Source organism: Thermobia domestica, chromosome 10 (assembly GCF_964235325.1).
Source record: "Thermobia domestica chromosome 10, izTheDome1.hap1.1, whole genome shotgun sequence".
In the NCBI taxonomy this organism is placed as follows: Eukaryota; Metazoa; Arthropoda; class Insecta; order Zygentoma; family Lepismatidae; genus Thermobia; species Thermobia domestica.
In genome coordinates, this window is record NC_137463.1 from 113,789,286 (window position 1) to 113,809,219 (window position 19,934).

Consider the following 19,934-nt stretch of genomic DNA (forward strand, 5'->3'; position numbering starts at 1 on the left):
TCATTTTCTTTCCTTTGGTATTTTGTAAAAATATTTTCATATTGTTATTCTGTTATTCTATAATTTAGTTGCACACTCTCTAAAATTATATATATGATGACTATGAATGTGGTAACTATATTTGCGATTTTTATTTGTGCACTTTTTCTTTTAGAACAAACAAGACCCTTCCGAAAATATCTGACTTGTCAATTGTTGCTACCAGTTGAGAATAGATGTAATTTTCAACACAGCCACTTCCCCTTCCCTTTGGACACCTTCTCTTTTTGTTCCCTAAAGTAATCTTCAATGCCCGTTTCACTCTTTTGCTCTTCTTTTACTACTAATATTTCAAATCTCATTCTAAATTTTCTGGTCAAAATGCATTGAATGTACGCTTTCCTGTATGAGAATTGAAAGTTTTAGTTTGTTGAAAGAAAAAAACACACGCACAATATTTATCTATCTATCTATCTATCTATCTATCTATCTATCTATATATATATATATATATATATATATATATATATATATATATATATATATATATATATATATATATATATATATATATATTCTGTATATCTGGAATTTCCAATATACTTTTGTAATTTGTACTGTGTTTATTGTAATTTTTCTTTAATTCAAAAATGCTGAAAAATGAGTTTACTTATTTTTAATGAGGACTTCATATACCGGGATTCATTGGCTATAATTTGAGGGGCCAGTAAGGAACTCTATATTTAGCAAATAATTTGAACCCCTTCTTCCCAACTTAGAATAAATATTTAAATAAAATTGAAATTATAAAATCTCGACTAGAGTCAAGTGCTAAAATGTTTCAAACGGTTCAGTAGTTTTGTCCTGAAGGCGACGTATAGTACAATGTCGATACGTAGGGTAATTTTCTTTCTCTTTTTGGATCAAAAGATCCATTATATTTCAGTCAAAAATTTGTTTGTAAGCCCTATATCTGGAAAACTACATAAAGTGTGGCCCTGATCCAAAAACTAATTAATGTCCAAGATCGCAATCTTTTGATACATTTTTTGGATCATTCCTAAAATTCTTGTTACTTGATACAAGATTCTAACTTCTAAACTAATAGAGAACAAATTCTGAAATTTTATACAAAGAAAATATCAACAAGAAAAATTGCTCGACATACTCTGCAATACCAACGGATAAACACTGTTGCAAACCTAATATAAAGTTACTTTTTTTCAAATCGTACTACGTCACATTATCACACATTCCAAAACTACGTTTTAAACGAGAACTTACAATATCACATTTATTATTCAGTGCTGCAACTAAGGATGCTACAATATCATAGACATCGAAGATTGGAAGCCTCTACCATACTAACAGTACAACTGGAATGGACCGGGCAGTGCATATAACAAAGGCCTTTATTGTTGGATACCGTGGTCAGACGTGTTTCAGATAAATGGAAACGAAGTTGCAAGGGGTTGAAACATTTATTTCTTCGAAAGATGTTCTAGGGGCTCTTACCTGCCTTGGGGCTGAAGTTGTACTTGAAGGGCATCAGAACTATCACCAATCAAATTAACGAGCCCGGAAACCATGGATTCGACACAAATATCTGTGAGTTTCGATTATTTTTGTTATAAACACCCACTCCCCTAGATTATCTTGGGGGTCATCCTCTCCTAGGTGTGAAATTGCACTTACAGGACAGATATTGACACATTTTATACACAGTTCTGAAACAGTTTTAGAAACACTTCACAAAACTTGCGGAACGAAGACAGAAAACAAATATAAGATATATATCGGAAATACCACAAAGTAACTGAAGATAAAATATGTTCTGGTTACTCTTTGAATCATCATCATCATCATAGGTATTTTGTCGCTATTGGCAGGTCACTTGCTGCAACTGAGAAGCTTTCATGCTTCACGGTCTGCAGCTAACCTCTTCATTGCCACCGTGGGCGACTGATGAAAGTTTTCTAGGGGGGTATCTCCCTGGTTGCTATATTACGTTCGGTATTTTTTATTTGTATTAAGAAAATCTTAATACAAATAACTGAAAGACTGGAAGGAAAATAGGAAAACGACCATTAAAAAGACCTAGACGCAGATGGAAGGACAATATTGAGGTGTTTCTGGCAGAAATAGGAATACAAAGTAAAAACTGCATTCAGTTAGCTAAGGATAGAAGTCAGTGAAGAGCTTTTGTGAACGCGGCATTGAACCTCAAGATTCCATAGGCCATAGAGTTAGTTAGTTAGTAGTTATTAAGAAAATCTTCAGAAATTTAAGTTGTTTTCTTTAGCCAGAAAAGCCTGACTCCATCCTCCCCTCCCCTTCGGGGGTCGATGATCACCACGTATGTTTTTTTCTGTTTCTATACCGTCCATTGTTTAGATAGTGTTTGAAAGAAGTTCAACAATGAGAAATAATCTGTAGGGATTGCTGCTTCCAACAATGTCTTCATAAAGTATTTTCAATCCATCTACATCAGTGTTACTCAACCTTTTTTTCTCGCGTACCCCTAGCCACAGTTCGCCATCCAACTGTGTACCCCTGAAGTTGTTTAAAAGAAATTAAATCGAAACTTAATACACATGTTTTGTTGATTAAAAACGGGATCAAATAGAGACTCAACAAAAGGATAATCAATGTGTCAAACAAAAGACTATTTACAGGGGGATAAAATGCACATCCGAAAAACCATTATGGGAAATTTCAAAACATATGGAAGACATCCAATTCTACTGAGGAGGATTTTCCGCTCATCCTCCCTGATAATTCGCACACTGAGGACAATGTTAAAAATTTTAGAAAAAGTAACTTTAGAACTAACTTGTTAATGAGATGATTGAGCTTGTTTTCGCGGCGCTAACGTCTTGATTCTTGGTCGAATCTTCGAGAGTGCGAGAATCAGAGCTGATTCGGGATTCAAGCAATTTCTGTGCTTCGTTTTTACTGATATTAATACAAAAAAACCCTGTTCACACAAATATGTTGATGGAAATGGAAGACGTTGGGGTGAAATTGCTCTGGGGAGAATTGCAATAAATTCTCCAACTATGATCATTCAATAAATATTGAAAATGTGCTTATTTTAGGATTACGTACCCCCAGAAAACTTTTCGTGTACCCCCAGAGGTACGCATAACCCCGGTTGAATAGCACTGATTTAGATCATGTGTTTTCTTGGGATCAGCTATTTTTGGTTTATTTAATTTATTTTTTAATCATGCTTTTCTTTGAGACAAAACTACATATCGTTCTCCTGTAGACCACAGAATAAATTTGTGCTGAAGAAATAAGGCCATGCACGACGATGCTACTATAGTTTCGGGAGAGTTTTCAGATTATTAAAAGCAAATGAACGAAGACATCTAAAAGGAAATAAGCTTGTGTCGTGGAAGACTTTCAGTTTAAATGGAATTCACAATCTTCGTATATACACGCTAGTTCTTGAAGTCAATCTTATTCTCAACAGCAAGCAGTCAATGTGAACTCCTTGTGTTTATACTTTCATTGAAATACAAATCCTAAGGATCCTAAGGTAGAAGAGGATTCAAATATTTTCTATAAATCTATTTTCCCTGTGCGAAGAACGAGTATTTTTGCTTTTTATTTATAAATCAGGGGTTTATCGTTGTAGTCTGAAACTCCAATTTCAGAATGTAGAGTTTTTAAGAGTAGAATTTTCGGAAACAAACAATAAGTGTTATCCTAGGAATCCCTCTACTAGTTCAATAGCTGATCCCTCTACTAGTTCATTTTTTCTTACAGCACAAACATAAACTGTGCTAAGGACAGGAAAGCGGATCGCGCGAGATTTGATATTTATGAATGAATTTATGATGATAGTTGAAGTGGTCAGCCTGTTATTCCCTCTCATGCCCCAATAATTTGAGGTTTCAACCTCATCAATATTTTTTGAGGTTTAATCAAAAAATATTTGAGGTTAAACTGATGCCAAAACGCAACAATATTTATACTTTATGTACCCACTTATATGCTAAGTATAGGAACTTTAAGATCCATCAATATTTGTTTCTTTCTTAAATTTAACGAAAAAATCTTTTAATCTCTTTGAAGCACATTTTTTGGCATTCATCTAAAACAACAACCATACTCTAGGCTTTATCTACCACTCCTACATTATACCATCTCGTGTGAGTTTAGCCTCAACAATATTTTTAAAAGTTTAACCAAAAGCTGTTAACCTCAAAAGATGTTTCATCTTTTAAGCTAAAAATATAACCGCAGCACATATTTGACTTGATTTTGAGTTTAGAATCACTTTTAGCAGCGAGGCTTAACGTTGCATATAAATTCCATTCCGTTGGTAACGGAAATGGATGTAAAATTTTCAACTTACCTTTATTACTGAAGATAGTAACGAATTGACTCCATTAATTAATTCCGCTGACATGATTGCTGTAGCTGTCCATTACGAAAAACAAAATTCAAAAATAGATTTTACGTTCAAAGATTATTGTGTGGAGAAACGGATGGATTAGCGTACTGATATGACAATCTTTTAAGGAGCACTAGCATGATCGATGAGATAAACTTGAAATAAAATCTTTTAGTTTGATGTCCCACGAACAAACTGTCCTTTAGGCTAAGAGAAATGATGACTAAAGAAAGTGAACAATGATGAAGGAATTGGCGGAATTAAAATATTTGAGGAGACGGGAGTACCCGAGAAAAGTCACGGACACGATGTTGTCCACCATAAACTTACTTCTGCAGGGATCTAACCAGGGCCCCCACAGACCAGAGGTAAGCGCTCTACCATGGAACGACTGTCAGAGATGAATATAAGTTAGCCTCCCAAGTAATTAACTTTAATTTCCGTATCATAATAACTCTACCCCTGTACAACGTAGTTTTACTCTTGTTTGAACCTGATTATCCAGTAATTATATATTTTATAATTATTTTTATCAAAATTAGAGAACAAGAATCAAACTTGTGGAGTGGGAACCTGGAACTCCAGTTTAATGCTTGGTGATCTATGACGATTCGATTTCCCACGATGAAAAAAATTTACTTCAAAATATATCATTACAAATTGCTAACCCATAAGAACGTAATGGTTTAAATGCTACGTTACATTATTCTTTTTAATTTTAGAGGCTTTAATTGTACCTAATATGTGATCACTTAAGTTTTGAAGTCCATATTAGCTTACAACATTATTTATTCAACACATGTATTCGTTGATATTTTCCTAAAATGTTCACTTGTATTTCTCAGGAGTGAGATAATCCTAAATTTAAAAATATAAATATACAAAGCGTTTTAATTTATTTTTACAGGATGTGATCATCGTGAAAGCTGTAGTTCAGGTGACAGTTGGAAGGAATGCTGCAATCATTGTCACTGCACGCGCAGCGGAGTACCAGTGTGCACGAGATTAGCGTGTCATTTAAACTAAAATGTGTCTCAAGAGTTGAGCGAATGTAGCTACATCTTCTACTAATACAAGATATTAGTACAAATAATCCTTAATATTACAACGTGCAATTTGTAATACATGTAATTTTCATTCTAACTCTTATTTTAAAGCGTTATAAAACTGTTTGCGAAGTTGGTGATTAAGTCAAATATCTTGTATAACAATGTAAAGTGTGAAATGTAAATAAACCAATGTACTCTTCAGTTTCCATCATCCATTATTTAGTTATTATTTTTGCTTAAATCATGACGTATATGTAATTATTTTTCAAAAACCTAAGATTTCCCTTAAGAAGTACGTGCAGTAGAAAGATGAATGTCATTGTAAAGTAAACCAACATACTTTTAACAACATAGACGTCATAAGCGTAAATAGCCCCCCAATCCCTACGGCATGGGTGGGGGGCGCACGAGCTCCAGGGAAGCAAAATATGTAGAAAGTAGGACACAATATATATATATATATATATATATATATATATATATATATATATAGGTAGTAGGGGCGCATAACTAATGGTTGAGGGGGAGCGCTGAACCTTCAAGTTACGTCGCACTGATAGACGTCGCAATTGATTCGCTGCTACTGCAAACTCTTGTTTGGAAAACGTTTACACAATTGAACAATGGGAGGATTGTGTAACTGGTAAACGGGCAATCCAAGTATTGTAGGCCTGTTATAGTTGGAGAAAGTCAAACATCATTATAAGTGAATAAACAGTATGTAAAATTTGTTCGAAATTGTCACAGAAAAACTCTCATCACTACCGTAAATTGTTTTTATATAACGGTGAACGCATTTTCAATTCTTGAGCAAAGTTAGGTGCTAAGTGCACTTCGTTTCATTTCTTCGTCTCAGCTATTAACCCATTTTGTCAAATTTAGCATTTCAAATATAACGTAATTGACTTCTAGAAAATCTCTACATTTTCCAATGTTAAATCCAGGAACTTTAAAAATTTATAGAATATTGTATTTCTGATTCACCCAATGGCATGGCATTATGTTCTGCGAGCTTTCTTGTATAGAGGTGTTACGACTAAAATGTCCAATTTATGCACTGAGAAAAATCCATTATCCGGACAGCGGTATATTGTACAAATACAAGGATTCGTTATGTTTACTAAGGAAATCTGTACGGAGCGTACTTTATCCATATGCTACACAGGTACTGCCTTTTACCCGCTTAGATATTACATCATGTCGCTGCAGGATGTCTGACTTCTAACAATCTTCTGTATTTTACATACATATACGTATGTTAAATACTTCAGCTATATGTTATATACGTCCATCTGTGTGTGAGATCCAGGCCGCCTATAGACACCTCTTTCTTTCGCCATGGCTGACGTCATTGAACTACCGTCTTTTGCTTGCGAAACGAGGTTGTTTACAAACGGAAAAGAAGAGAGGAAGGAAAAATGCTTGGGTAAGTACACTAGTTAACTATTACTTTAGTTAAATATTCCATTAATTATATATTCTTTTAGTGTAACTTGCTTTAATATAGTACTAAGTAAGTAATGTAGTTTACGAATACAATTCTTACTATTGTAAAACTCGTTAATGATTGAGGACAATGGAATGGGTGAATCTGAATTTTGAGAAATCTTTGAATATTAATGTTTTGAAACATTTTACATTTCAAGGTAGCAAAATGAATGTTATGTGTTTATTCATTCCGTTTTATATGTGACGATTTATTACTTGGTGCAGATTTACTACAGGGCTGCTTAACATAATTGCTAATAAACCGTTTTCAGCGCGAAAATTCCCTTGTGTAGTGAAGATTTAAGATTTAGATTTCTGGGCTTTCGGCATCAATGGCCTTGTTAGCCCGTCGCATATGAGGGATGACTTCCCTCGGTGATCACACTATCCGGGGAAAGGAAGGGAAGAATGGATTGGGGAAAAATGGGGCCGCGGTGGCTCAGTGGTAGAGCGTTCACCTCTGGTGCTTGGGGTCCCGGGTTCGATCCCAGCTCCCGCCAAGTGAACTTTGTGGTGGACAAACACCGTGTGCGTGGGTTTTCTCGGGGTTCTCCCGTTTCCTCCCACTTTCTTCATTCCACCATTTCATACATTACTCATCATCACCGTCTCCTTTAGCCTAACCGGCATAACCGTGGGACGTAAAACTCAAAGATTTCATTTTCATTTTTGGATTTCGGAAGGGAGAAAACGGCTTGGGACCTATATGTTAGGTACCACTCCGGCATTTGCCTGCTGTGAATGAGGAAAAGCCAAGGAAACCTCATTCAGGATGGCTGGACTTAAAATCTTTTGATACTTTTTCGACCGAGTTCCCCCACCGGGATCGAACCCGGGACCGTTCGCACCGAAGGCGAGAGCGTTAGCGAATACGCTACGCGGGGCCACTAGTGTAGTTTAGAAAACTCATTTTTACTAGGATATTTGCAAGATTTTTTTTTTCTTTTAGTTTAACGCCCCATGATTGTACATCAATGTAAGAGAGAAGGTGACGATGAGATACATGATAATGGTGGAATCAAGAAAATGTAAGGAAACTGGAAAGTCTTAAGAATAACCACAACTACAGTGTTCACCAAAAGCCTATTTGTCGGGAGCAGGAATCGAACCAGGGACCTACCGCGTCAGAGGTAAGCGCTCTCAGAGCTTTCTTTTGTTTAAAGAACTTGTTTACAATGATATATATATATATATATATATATATATATATATATATATATATATATATATATATATATATATATATATATATATATATATATATATATATATATAACGAAGATATTGACATATTTTACAGCCTCACTGAAATTTAAAAAAAAAGTAGTCAGGGAGAGCTTACTTGTCAGGTTTTTATTTTTTAATTTAATTTATTTTTATTTATTTATTTTTGCTTTGTTATGTTCCCTAGTTAATTAATGTTTGGGTTACTGAAAATTAAAACCTTTTTAGTATTATTGTTATGTCATCACTTTGGAACCAAAACGTTAGATTTTTTTCTTGTGTTTTCATATAGGAAGTTGGTGAGTTTGTGCCTTAGCACTGGTTTGGTTTCTAGAACGTAATTGAAGGTCATGTTGAGTTGAGTCTTGGTGGGTTTGAATTCGTGAAGTGTCAGGCACTGCTTGTGCCCCTGTCTTCTGTTTGTGATGTTTCCTGGCTTTGGGCTGTGACGTATTTATGTTGAGGAGTACCAACGAAGGCCGCGTGATATACAGGTAGCTACAACACAGCTTCAACAGTTAACGAGTGCCATGTCTTTGAATTTCAGCTTTCGTTACGGCGTGATAATGCAGTATAGTGCTAGATTGAAATTCTATGGGTGGTAAAAACGGTATGGTAAGAAATACAACGTAATTGTTATTAGTTTAATTAGTGTTTCTTCATAGTATTGTTTCACTATTTCTAGAAGGAATTAAGTATTAACGAAGTAATGAATAAGCAAAAGCACACAGTGATTGACGTTTACTATTTCTCATACTCCATTGAGAATGTTTTGATCCTCAGTTGCGCAAACATCCAGTGTGCGTTTATTTTCTTTCTTTTTTGGGGGGTTTACACTGCCTCACAGATGAGCTCTTTCGTGGCTAAGTGGTTAATGAACATGCCTTTGGCGTGGGACACCCGGGTTCGATTCCCGGCCGGGGGCCGCGGTGGCTCAGTGGTAGAGCGTTCACCTCTGGTGTAAGGGGTCCCGGATTCGATCCTAGCCCCGCCAATTGAACCTTGTGGTGGACAAACACCGTGTGCGTGGGTTTTCTCGGGGTTCTCCCATTTCCTCCCACTTACTTCATTCCACCATTTAATTCATTGCTCATCATCAGCGTCTCCCTTAGCCTAACTGGCATAACTGTGGGACGTAAAACTCAAAGGTTTCATTTCATTTTTTCTTAATCTCTTGCACCGACCGACCGATCTCGATCAAATTTCCAACGTAGATGCGCTTCTGGCCTGGGAGTGTTTTTAGCTATTTACTTTGACAGTAGAACTTAGGGGAGGGGGAGGAGGGGGACAGAAAAAATAAATGACTTAATTTACTTTGAAGTGTAAAAGTGCGAGCGTTTTCTTCTCTCTCTCTCTCTCTCTCTCTCTCTCTCTCTCTCTCTCTCTCTCTCTCTCTTCACTCCTCCAGTCTCCTCTCACTTTTAGGGCCGCGGTGGCTCAGTGGTAGAGCGTTCACCTCTGGTGCTTGGGGTCACGGATTCGATCCTAGCCCCGCCAAGTGAACCTTGTGGTGGACAAACACCGTGTGCGTGGGTTTTCTCGGGGTTCTCCCATTTCCTCCCACTTACTTCATTCCACCATTTCATTCATTTCTCATAATCACCGTCTCCTTTAGCCTAACCGGCATAACCGTGGGACGTAAAACTCAAAGATTTCATTTCATTTTTTCCTCTCACTTTGATTTCATGATTTCGCACTCTGATGAAAAGTATTAAATACCGCCAGGAAAAGTACTAATATATAACCTCTCTTTTAGGCGCCCCTCCAACCACGCGCCCGGGACACGTGCTTTGCTTGCTTGCCCATAGCTGCGGCTCTGTGAGCTACATAAGTAACATACAATGCTTACGTAATACTTTGGGTCATAAGTACTATTAAGAAAGGAAGAATTGCATTTTTTTAACTTTGGGAAAGGAGCTACTATGGGATTAAAGTTAAGGTAGGAAAGGCAACACATTCCAGTCTATGCTTTCACCCAGCAGACATATTGTTTGGAACCAAAAAAATGTGACTTTTGGAATCTTGTACTTAGGTTCACAGCGGAAGTGACGAAATAACTTGAATCATCCATTGTAGCTCTCCCCGCAACCAGTTTCTAAAATGTTGGCAATAAGTTTGCGAAACGAGAGGTGACGACTCCAATTTTGGGTGAAAAGTCGCTATAAGAAATAATCGAGAAATTCATTGTCTATAAGCATTGTAAAAGTTGTAGATGTAAACTAAACAATATGTTCTACTCACTGGCGCAAATCCCGGGGGGGGGATGACGGATACATGTCCCCTCCAATCTTGGAACTGAGGGGGACTTCTCCCAAATAATCCGATTTGAAATGTGTTTTTTGGGAGAAATTTGATGATTTTTGTCCGATTGCTACAAAGGAACGTGAGATGTCCCCCAGAATAAGCCTCAAATCTGCAGCCTCCTAACGCTAAAGACAACTCTGATCCTCCACAACATTGTTTTTCAACTTCATAAGTATTTTGGACATCGCCAAAAAAAGTATGGTAACGGTCTTACCCTCCCCCCCCCCCCCAATGTTGAAGACAGATTTGCGCCGCTGGTTCTATTCACATCTTTGTAAACAGGGCGCAACCAATCCTTTAATTCAGGGATCATTTCAGGTTGTTTCGGGTACTTTTGTTCATGTTGTGGTCAAAATAGTTCCGAAATAATTAACACTACAGTACTTACGTTAAGCAATTTTTTGTAAAAGAAAAAGTGCAGAATAATTAAAAGACCCCAGAGGACAAATATAACAAACACCTTCTTCGCCTTTTTTCACGCATCTATAGCTAATCTTGTTGCTATCGGTAATGATGTATTACGTGTGTCTCTCAACGGAAACTCTGCGAACTAAAGGACATCAAGTTTGTAGTTATTCTTCGTTAGAGGGCAAGGGTAACATAACAATGCAGGATTGTGGAGTAGTGAGTACGCTGTATTTCCAAACTCTTCATCACTTGCGCTGATTAAAACAAACAAACAGAAAAAAATAACGTAAAAACTGTTTTGAACTAATAATGCTTCTCTACAGATGAACATTTTGTTTGCAGCAAAAAGTCGCTAAATGTGTAAGTAGGTAAATCGTTATTTAAAAATCACCCAAAAAAGTCTCCAATCGGAATTTTTTTTTTGTCGTTATCGTAGGGCGACCATACGTCCCGTTTTGACCGGGACAGTCCCGTTTTAGGAGCGTGTCGCGGCCGTCCCGTCAGTAGATGGAAAAAAGTAGTATTCGTCCCGTTTTATGTAAATGAAAGAAGTAAATAACAAACCCAGTACCTTTACTCCTTTTAAAAGTATTAATAATAACAAAGCGGCAAAAATTGAACTGAAAATCCCTATATTAAAAATACTCTATAGTTCGCAGTACTGCTCGAAAGGCAGCAGAGGTTTTAGCAGTTGGTTGTGTGTTAAACAAACTTCAACGTGTCTTTCCTTTTTCATAAGTACCCGCTCTGTAACGAAGAGAGAGAGGGGGAACTCTGATATCAAGGTAGGAACAAAGGTAGATCTAAAAGTCTAGTGTTGCAAGAACCTGTCCCGTTTTTAACTGAAAATTTTATGGTCACCCTGCGCTATCGTTGAGGTCGAATTCCCCTTATTTAGCGACTTTACCCAAAATTGGCAACATTGACCCCCACCGAACAACACCCCGTCATCTTGAGCCTATCCAGCATAATAGTGGGACGTAAAACTTAAAGATTTCATTTCGAACAACACTCCCAGAAACCTACTGTTATACTATTCTCAAACCACCCTTTCGTACAGTTCTCCCTATTCGAAAAAAAAAAAATTGTAAATAGCAGTGTTCATACATAAATATGGAACTCAATTTCCCTGAATTTTGCAGGTTTTCCAGGTATTAATTTTGCAATTTCCAGGTCTAGTGGAAGAAACTAATAGTACGAGAACACATAAATTTTAAGAATACTATATTTATATATTTGAGAATGGCCACCCTTCTCCCCAATGAACGATTGCAATTAAATATTGAGTCACAAGAAAATAAATAATTAAAATAAATAAAATTTAAGTTGAAAAATATTAAGTTGAGAAGCCTACTAAGGGAATTATATAATACTTTTATTCCATACTTGAATACATTCAAAATATACAAAAAAATATTGGCTTGGGGAAGAAAAAAGGGCCCGCGAGATTTTAACTGATTCTTGTAGTACTCGACGACAGAAATAGATTACTGAAAGAATTTTCAAAATCGGCACAGGCAAACATGAAGAAAATCGCATTTTCAGGTACCGGTTCAAAATGAGAAGAAAAAAGGACCGCGAGATTTTAACTGATTCTTGTAGTACTCGACGAGAGAAATCGATTAGTGAAGGAATGTTCAAAATCGGCGCAGGCAAGCATGAAAAAAAAATCCCACTTTCATGTACCGGTTCAAAATGGGGAAGAAAAAAGGGCCCGCGAGATTTTAACTGATTCTTGTAGTACTCGAAGACAGAAATAGATTACTGAAAGAATTTTCAAAATCGGCACAGGCAAACATGAAGAAAATCGCATTTTCAGGTACCGGTTCAAAATGGGAAGAAAAAAGGACCGCGAGATTTTAACTGATTCTTGTAGTACTCGTCGAGAGAAATCGACTAGTGAAGGAATTTTCAAAATCGGCGCAGGCAAGCATGAAAAAAAATCGCACTTTCATGTACCGGTTCAAAATGGGGAAGAAAAAAGGGCCCGCGAGATTTTAACTGGTTCTTGTAGTACTCAACGGGAGAAATCGATTAGTGAAGGAATTTTCAAAATCGGCGCAGGCAAACATGGAGTAAATGGCATTTTCATGTACCGGTTCAAAATGGGGAAGGAACAAGGTCCCGCGAGTTTGAACCGCTACGATGTATGTTTACGAATGTGCCCGTCTTCTCAAATTTAGTTAATTACTGTGACACTGAAACATGTGACACAGAGTCACATTGTGGATGACTCTGCAATCGGCAACCACTGCACATATACTCCTCCCGCCCCACAGTTTGATTATTTCGATCCATTCCTCACGTGCTAACGGCATGGTTCAACATCTGCAAGAAAGAGGTAAATGTAACGTTCAATTGGCAATAGCTTTTCACCAAATTAAGCTGCATGAAATCTGATTGCATATTTGACATACTGAGAAAATTCTAGCCCGTGGCCATATGTATCACATATCCCACCAGTTCATAAAAATTTTGAACACAAAATTACGGTCGTCCGTGTGACGTACTCCCAAAAGGCCTAATGTGTATCACCCACCTCACATTCAATGAAACCACATCCGTGTAGAATTAAGAAAGGAACCTCTTATGATGTATACAGGATGTCTCAAACGTTCCCTGACATAGGGTAACTCTGTTATTATCAGAGTTACGACAAAATGTAAGAGGAAAAACATCTCGAAATATGACGTTTTCAATCTAAAGTGAACACTTTTTTAAAAAATCGGACAAGATGAATGTGCTGTATACTCTTTATGCACCCAATTTTAAATGAAAATGCAACGTTGTCATTTACCTGGACCCACGACATAAGTGAATGAAGTTACTGTTTGAAACGGGGGCTGGCCATCGACATGTTAGCGTAAAAGACAGTAACTTCACTCACTTCTGTTGTGGGTCCAGGTAAATGGCAACGTTGCATTTTCATTTCACATTGGGCGCATAGAGAGTGTACAGTGCAAACGGGTCATCCGATTTTAAAAATTCCTTCACTTTAGATTGAAAACATCATAATTGGATATGCTTTTCCCTCCTACATTCTGTTGTAACTCTGATAATAACAGAGTTACCCTATGTCAGGGGACTTTTGAGACACCCTGTATACCTTATTTAATGTATGTTTGATGTCACTATAACTGTAGTATAATTTAGTTTGTTTAAATTTACAATTTAATACAAGTAGATTCGGATTTACATGCGTAGGATTTTGTATGCATCTAACTAATGAATTCTTTTATTTTTATGCTTAACTTAGTGACTTGGCTTTGGACTGCAACTGATTATTGTAACCCATTATTGCTTGAGAAGAAACAAGATATCCGAATCTTCATTTGGAGAAATCAAAGGTCTATTGGAAAGCTGGGGATTACAATCATTAATTTCTACATTTCAAGGTGCGTAGTAAATTATATATTGTGTTTATTGTTAAATTACTATTATTGGGTTTAGAATCAATGAAGCACTTCATGATATTTTATGGGGATCAAGATGGGTGCCGGATAGATAAGTATTTGAGCGTCAGGCTCTTATTTCTTTTCAATTTAATATTTAATCAATGATTATTTTTCTCCCTCATTATTCCACCAAATCGTATTCCAAGATCATATATCCATTTTTGTTCGATATATCCATATTTTTGATCTCTTTCATATTTCTATATTTTCGATTTTTGATATTGTTTATATTTCGATATTGCTGTATTTTTCGATATTTCGAACAAGTTTCGATAGTTTGTCGACATCGATTATCTATATCTAAATTCGGATATCCCAAAGCCCTATCGAGCACCCTCCGAAATGAAGATTTTGGCTATGGACCTGATTAGGGATGCGCACGAGACAAGACGAGACAATTTTTGTTACGAAATTCGAGACAAGATAGAGCTTTTCCAATAGAAACGGATCCAGTTTTCGAGACGAGACAACTTTCGCGGCACCTTTTCGAGAGGAGACAACCTCAAATCTTTTCTCTTGCGCATCCCTAGACTTGATCATGAGTTATCAAAAAAAAAAAAATGTTAATGAGAAATAACATGTAAATACAATATAGGTAGCTAAAACATTTTTGTTTTCATTCTTCAGTAATGCATTGTTATTAATCTCAGGGGGGGCGGTGGCTCAGTGGTAGAGCGTTCACCTCCGGTGCTTGGGGTCCCTGGTTCGATCCCAACTCGCGCCGTGTGGACTTTGTGGTGGACAAACACCTTGCTCGTGGGTTTTCTCGGGGTTCTCCCGTTTTCTCCCACTTTGTTCATTCCACCATTTCACTCATTTCTCATTATCACCGTCTCCTTATCCTAACCGGCATAACCGTGGGACGTTAAACTTAAAGATTTCATTTTTTATTAATCTCAGCATTTTATAGTGTATTCTTAAGCTTAAGGTGATGTATAATTAAATTTTGAATTCAGTTAACTTATTTTGTTTCTCAGATTGTTTTTAAAATGTATGTACAATTGTTTATGTTCATTCTCGAGAGTTTAAAGTGACGTATAGTTATTAAACATAGTATTTAATATTGTACTCTTAACGTGGAAGTGATATACAGTTAACTTTTGAATTCAGTTAACATTTTTCTTTCTGAAATTGCTTTAAAAAGTATGTAAAAACATTTTTATTTTCTTTCTTGAGTGCTAAAAGTGATGCAAAGTTATTAAGCTTACTACTTTATATTGTATTCTCAACCCTAAACTGATACACAGTGCGTTTTTGAATAAATTGTCAAGTTATTTGAGTGATGAACACTGGTAGAAAATCCTGACTACTACTGGAACATTTTGATTTTAAGGTGACGACTACTGGTGCAAGGATTTTAAAATATTGTTTTTCCTTCAAGGGCTACTCCTTTTTGAATTCTGACTACATGGTCACTATAGGAAGGATCAGTGAGTCTTTCCAACTATGGTACAGCTCCGACAGATTCACGATGCTCAGAGAAGAGACAAAATAGTATGTTTTCAAACTTAAAGTGAGAACCACTGGCGTTTTTACCTTGCTATGCAAAAGTAAGTGAGTACTCCAATGGGGTTCCAATGCGGTACCTAATTTCTGCATTTTAGATATATGGAAATACATGTCTCTAAAATGTAAAGAACTGATTTTTTTAGGGGGGGGAATAAACTATAGGTATGTGGGGCTTGCATACTTGACGCTACAATTCGGAAATTGAATTAAAATATGACTAACGGCTATCAAGATGTTGTCAAATAAAGGGAGGACCAACACAGTTAAGGGGTTTTCGTGTTAGATGCTAAAATTTCCGAAATCGGTCATGGAAAGTTAATAAACACCAGTAGCAATTTCATCTTAAAGTAATTAGATATCTTCATGGGGTGTTAGAACATCATGGAGTCTACCAAAATTAAATTTTAAAAGCTTTTGAAAATATAATCTGACATTTGTAAACAGTATTTGAAATATGTATTTACCCAAAACTTCCAGCTAGTACATCTAACATCTGGAGAAACACTGTGAAATAAAAGCTTGAAATTTCGGAAACAATTATTGGTCGCAACAAAATTAAATAAGATGGTACTTCTATGGGTTAAATCAGTACCTCAGTACAATTTCGATCGAAAGATTAGTTCAGTCCTAGGTTTTCTTCAGGCAATTCCAATGGTTCATCGAGCTGTACAAAAGAATGAAAATTCGCTGTCAATATCTAAGATAGTAACCAAGATAAAAGGAATTATATATTTTATGGCGTAAAAATAGAGATCTTTATATATTTGTACTTTTGGGTCTTTCCTATAAAAAAAAAATCAGAAAACTACTGTATATACCTTAATAGACAATTCAATGGGCGGGGACACAGTAGCTTAGTGGTAGGGTGTTTAACTAATCTTTTTTTTTGCAGAAACTATTGGAGTATTCACTTAACCCGTAGAGATACGATCATACTTAACTCCCTATTTAATTTTAAAATTAAATAAAAGGAAATATTTCAGTGTAGCGACCCACGATTATGCATTTTAGTCTCAGGGAGATTATGATTAAAGCAAGTGAATGTTGTTGACAGAATTGATGGAATGCAAAGGTGGGAGGAGAGTACCCCGAGAAAACCCACGAATACGATGTCCACTACAAACTGACTTGGCCGTGGATCGAACCAAGAACCCAATACACCAGAGGTAAGCACTCTACCACTAAGCCACTGTGCCCCCGCCCATTTAATTGTCTATTAAGGTATATACGGTTGTTTTCTGAAATTTCTTCTTCTTACAGCAAATACTCAAAAGTACAAATCCATGTGGGTCTCTATTTTTACGACGTCATAAAATACATAATTCCTTATATCTCGCTTGCTATATTAGATATTGACAAAAAATGTTCACTTTATTTCAGAGCCCGATGAACGCTTGGAATTGTCCAAAGAAAATTTAGAGCTGAATTAATCTTTCGATCGAAATTGTACTGACGAGTCTGAGGTTCTCACTTAACCCATATAAGTACCATCTTATTTAACTTTTGTTAGGATCAATAATTGTTTTCTGAAATTTCAAGATCTAATACGCTTTTATTGTATGGTGTCTCTCTAGCTGCTAGATGTACTAGCTGGAACTTTTAGGTAAATACATATTTCTAATACTCTTTACAAATGTCAAAATATATTTTACAAAACTTTTAAAATTTAATCTTGGTAGACCCCATGATGTTCTTAAACTCCATGGAAATACCTAATTATTTTAAGATGAAATTGCTACTGATGCTTATTAACTTTACATGACCGGTTTCGGAAATTTTACCACCTAACACGAAAACCCCATAACTATATGGATCCTCCCTTTATTTGACAATATCTTGATAGTCATATTTTAATTAATTTTCTAAATTGTACTGTCTAATATGCAAGCTCCACGTACCTATGGTGTCGCTTTTTATTTCACCATATTTCGGTAACTGTTAGGCGTACCGACTTGCGGTTTCGGTAAACACACACCTCTAACGTTCTTTAAAACGTTATTAAGACATATTTTAGAATATTTAGAAATGAGAGTTCTGGGAATATCATGGTACCCGAAAACCCCCATCAGGGCGTGTGTGTAGTGTATTTAATTGAAACTACTTTTGAGGTTGTTGTAAGCCCTCGTAATTACGTTTCCGAAACTGCACCATCTAGTACGCAAACTCCACAGTTCTGTAGTGTCGCTCTTTATTTTCCCATATCTCGATATCCATAAGGCTTACCGAGTTGAGGTTTTCGGTAAACAGATGTCAGTTCCTTACATTTTAGAGACATATATTTTCATATATCTAAAAAATACAGACATTAGGTACCCCATGGTAGCCCGAACACCATTGAGGTACCCACTTACTTTTGAATGGTAATACATTTTGAGTTGTTGTTCAGCATCAATAAACACTTCATAGTTTTTCTACGTGCAACCCAAAAGTCCATACCTGACCGAACATATTTTGTCCATTTAATCTCAAAAATGTTAAGATACTTTGTATTGTTAAGTACAACCAAATTAAGCACACTGAATATAACATTTTAAATATTTTCTGATTTTTGTTGCAGGTATTTCGTGCATCAAACCAGAATTCTGCTTGAAAGACAGTCAAAAGAAGCAGTGTAGGTTGTGGCTAAAAGTACGCCCTTTCTGAAGACAGACTCAGTTGTACTTACATTATTTTGTACGAATATATAACCCTAATAAAGATACTGTACTACAAATTATTTCTTTCTTCCATAAATTATAATAAAATATTATCTCTGTTTAAAGAAAATGATTGTTAATGTTCAGTCATTTTAATTATTTTTCTCTGTAATAAGAACATTATCCCTAGCAATATTTTTTATCTTTGTGCTATTGCGATTGGATGAAGTAAAATTCTATACGAAGCACTATTATTTCAGACATCCATTAATAACTAATGTATTGTTCTGTATGTAAGACAATGTGTATACTGAACATGTCTAGCGAAGGTGTTGTTTTAATACAGAATCTATAACTCAGCTTTTCAGTAGTCAACTTTATTGGGAATCCGAAGAACGAAGTTTAAAAAAAAAAAAAAAAAAAAAAATGTTGGACTTACCAGCGTGTGTGTGTTCGAATTCTGGACTAATCCAAATTATCCAGAGAAATCATTATATATTTCTTTGTTGCTATTTCAGATGTATCCTTTATCCAAGTCGTATGAAACGGAGACTTCATACATCGCTATACTTTGTATGAACTATGTTCCGTATTTACTTAATCACTTTGTAACTTTCTCTAGTGTTGACAAGGCCGCAGGTGTCAATCGAATAGTTTAGTGTTTCACTCATGTCACCTTGTGACTAAGGTACGTCCTGTTGGTATATATATGGTACTGGGTTCAATTAGCGATAAAATACATTTTTAGCGTTAAACAAATGCAAAAATCTACACGAAATGAGATACCGTGATCTCTGACTTACGGATAACACCAAGCAACTAATGGTACTGAGTGTGATTGAGTTTACTAATTACTATTTGGCTAAAATCAGTGTTCCTTTATCTATAGTTCTTTTCGTGCTTTGAATTGCAAAGTTTGAAATAACCGTTTTAAATTATTGTGTATATATATCTTCCGAGTAATTCTGAGAATCATTGCTCTTTCTTTAAGCAATGTATGAGACTGTTAAATTGCTCTTTCCTTAAAATGTTGCACTAAGAAGGATGCATCCAGGAAAGTCCAAATTTGCAGAATGTCTATAGCAGGGAAGAATAAATATGTTTAGTCGATGGCTGCACAACGCCTCCGCTGTCACCACGTTGTCACACAGCGAATACAGCGAACGTTTAAGAGTATTCTGCACTTACTATTAGGTATCGGCCTGGGAACTTTGGCGCATCTACCCAGTCTCCTTCTTGGTGTTTCATTTTTAATGGCGAGTACTGAGTAGGAATAATATTGTAAGCGAATGCGTTTCCGGCTGACACCACACTTTTAATTATTGCGACATTTAAAAAAAAATACCTGTTAATTAAAATGTACAGAGAAGTTATTTCTGGAAAATTCTATTCAGGCCTCTTGTGGTAACAACTGCACTTTAGTAGAAGATACTATTAAGGAAAAGAATGAGGTAAAATAATCTTTATATCGTACAAG

General features: G+C 36.1%; 1 long non-coding RNA gene across 1 annotated transcript; it reads left to right on the forward strand.

The window, feature by feature from the left end:
* Nucleotides 1–8,529: 8,529 nt before the first annotated feature.
* LOC145662064 (uncharacterized) lies at nt 8,530–18,525 on the forward strand. The gene is made up of 3 exons (XR_014126971.1): nt 8,530–8,639; nt 14,114–14,252; nt 18,379–18,525. It is a non-coding gene; the product is annotated as an uncharacterized LOC145662064 (long non-coding RNA).
* Nucleotides 18,526–19,934: the final 1,409 nt, after the last annotated feature.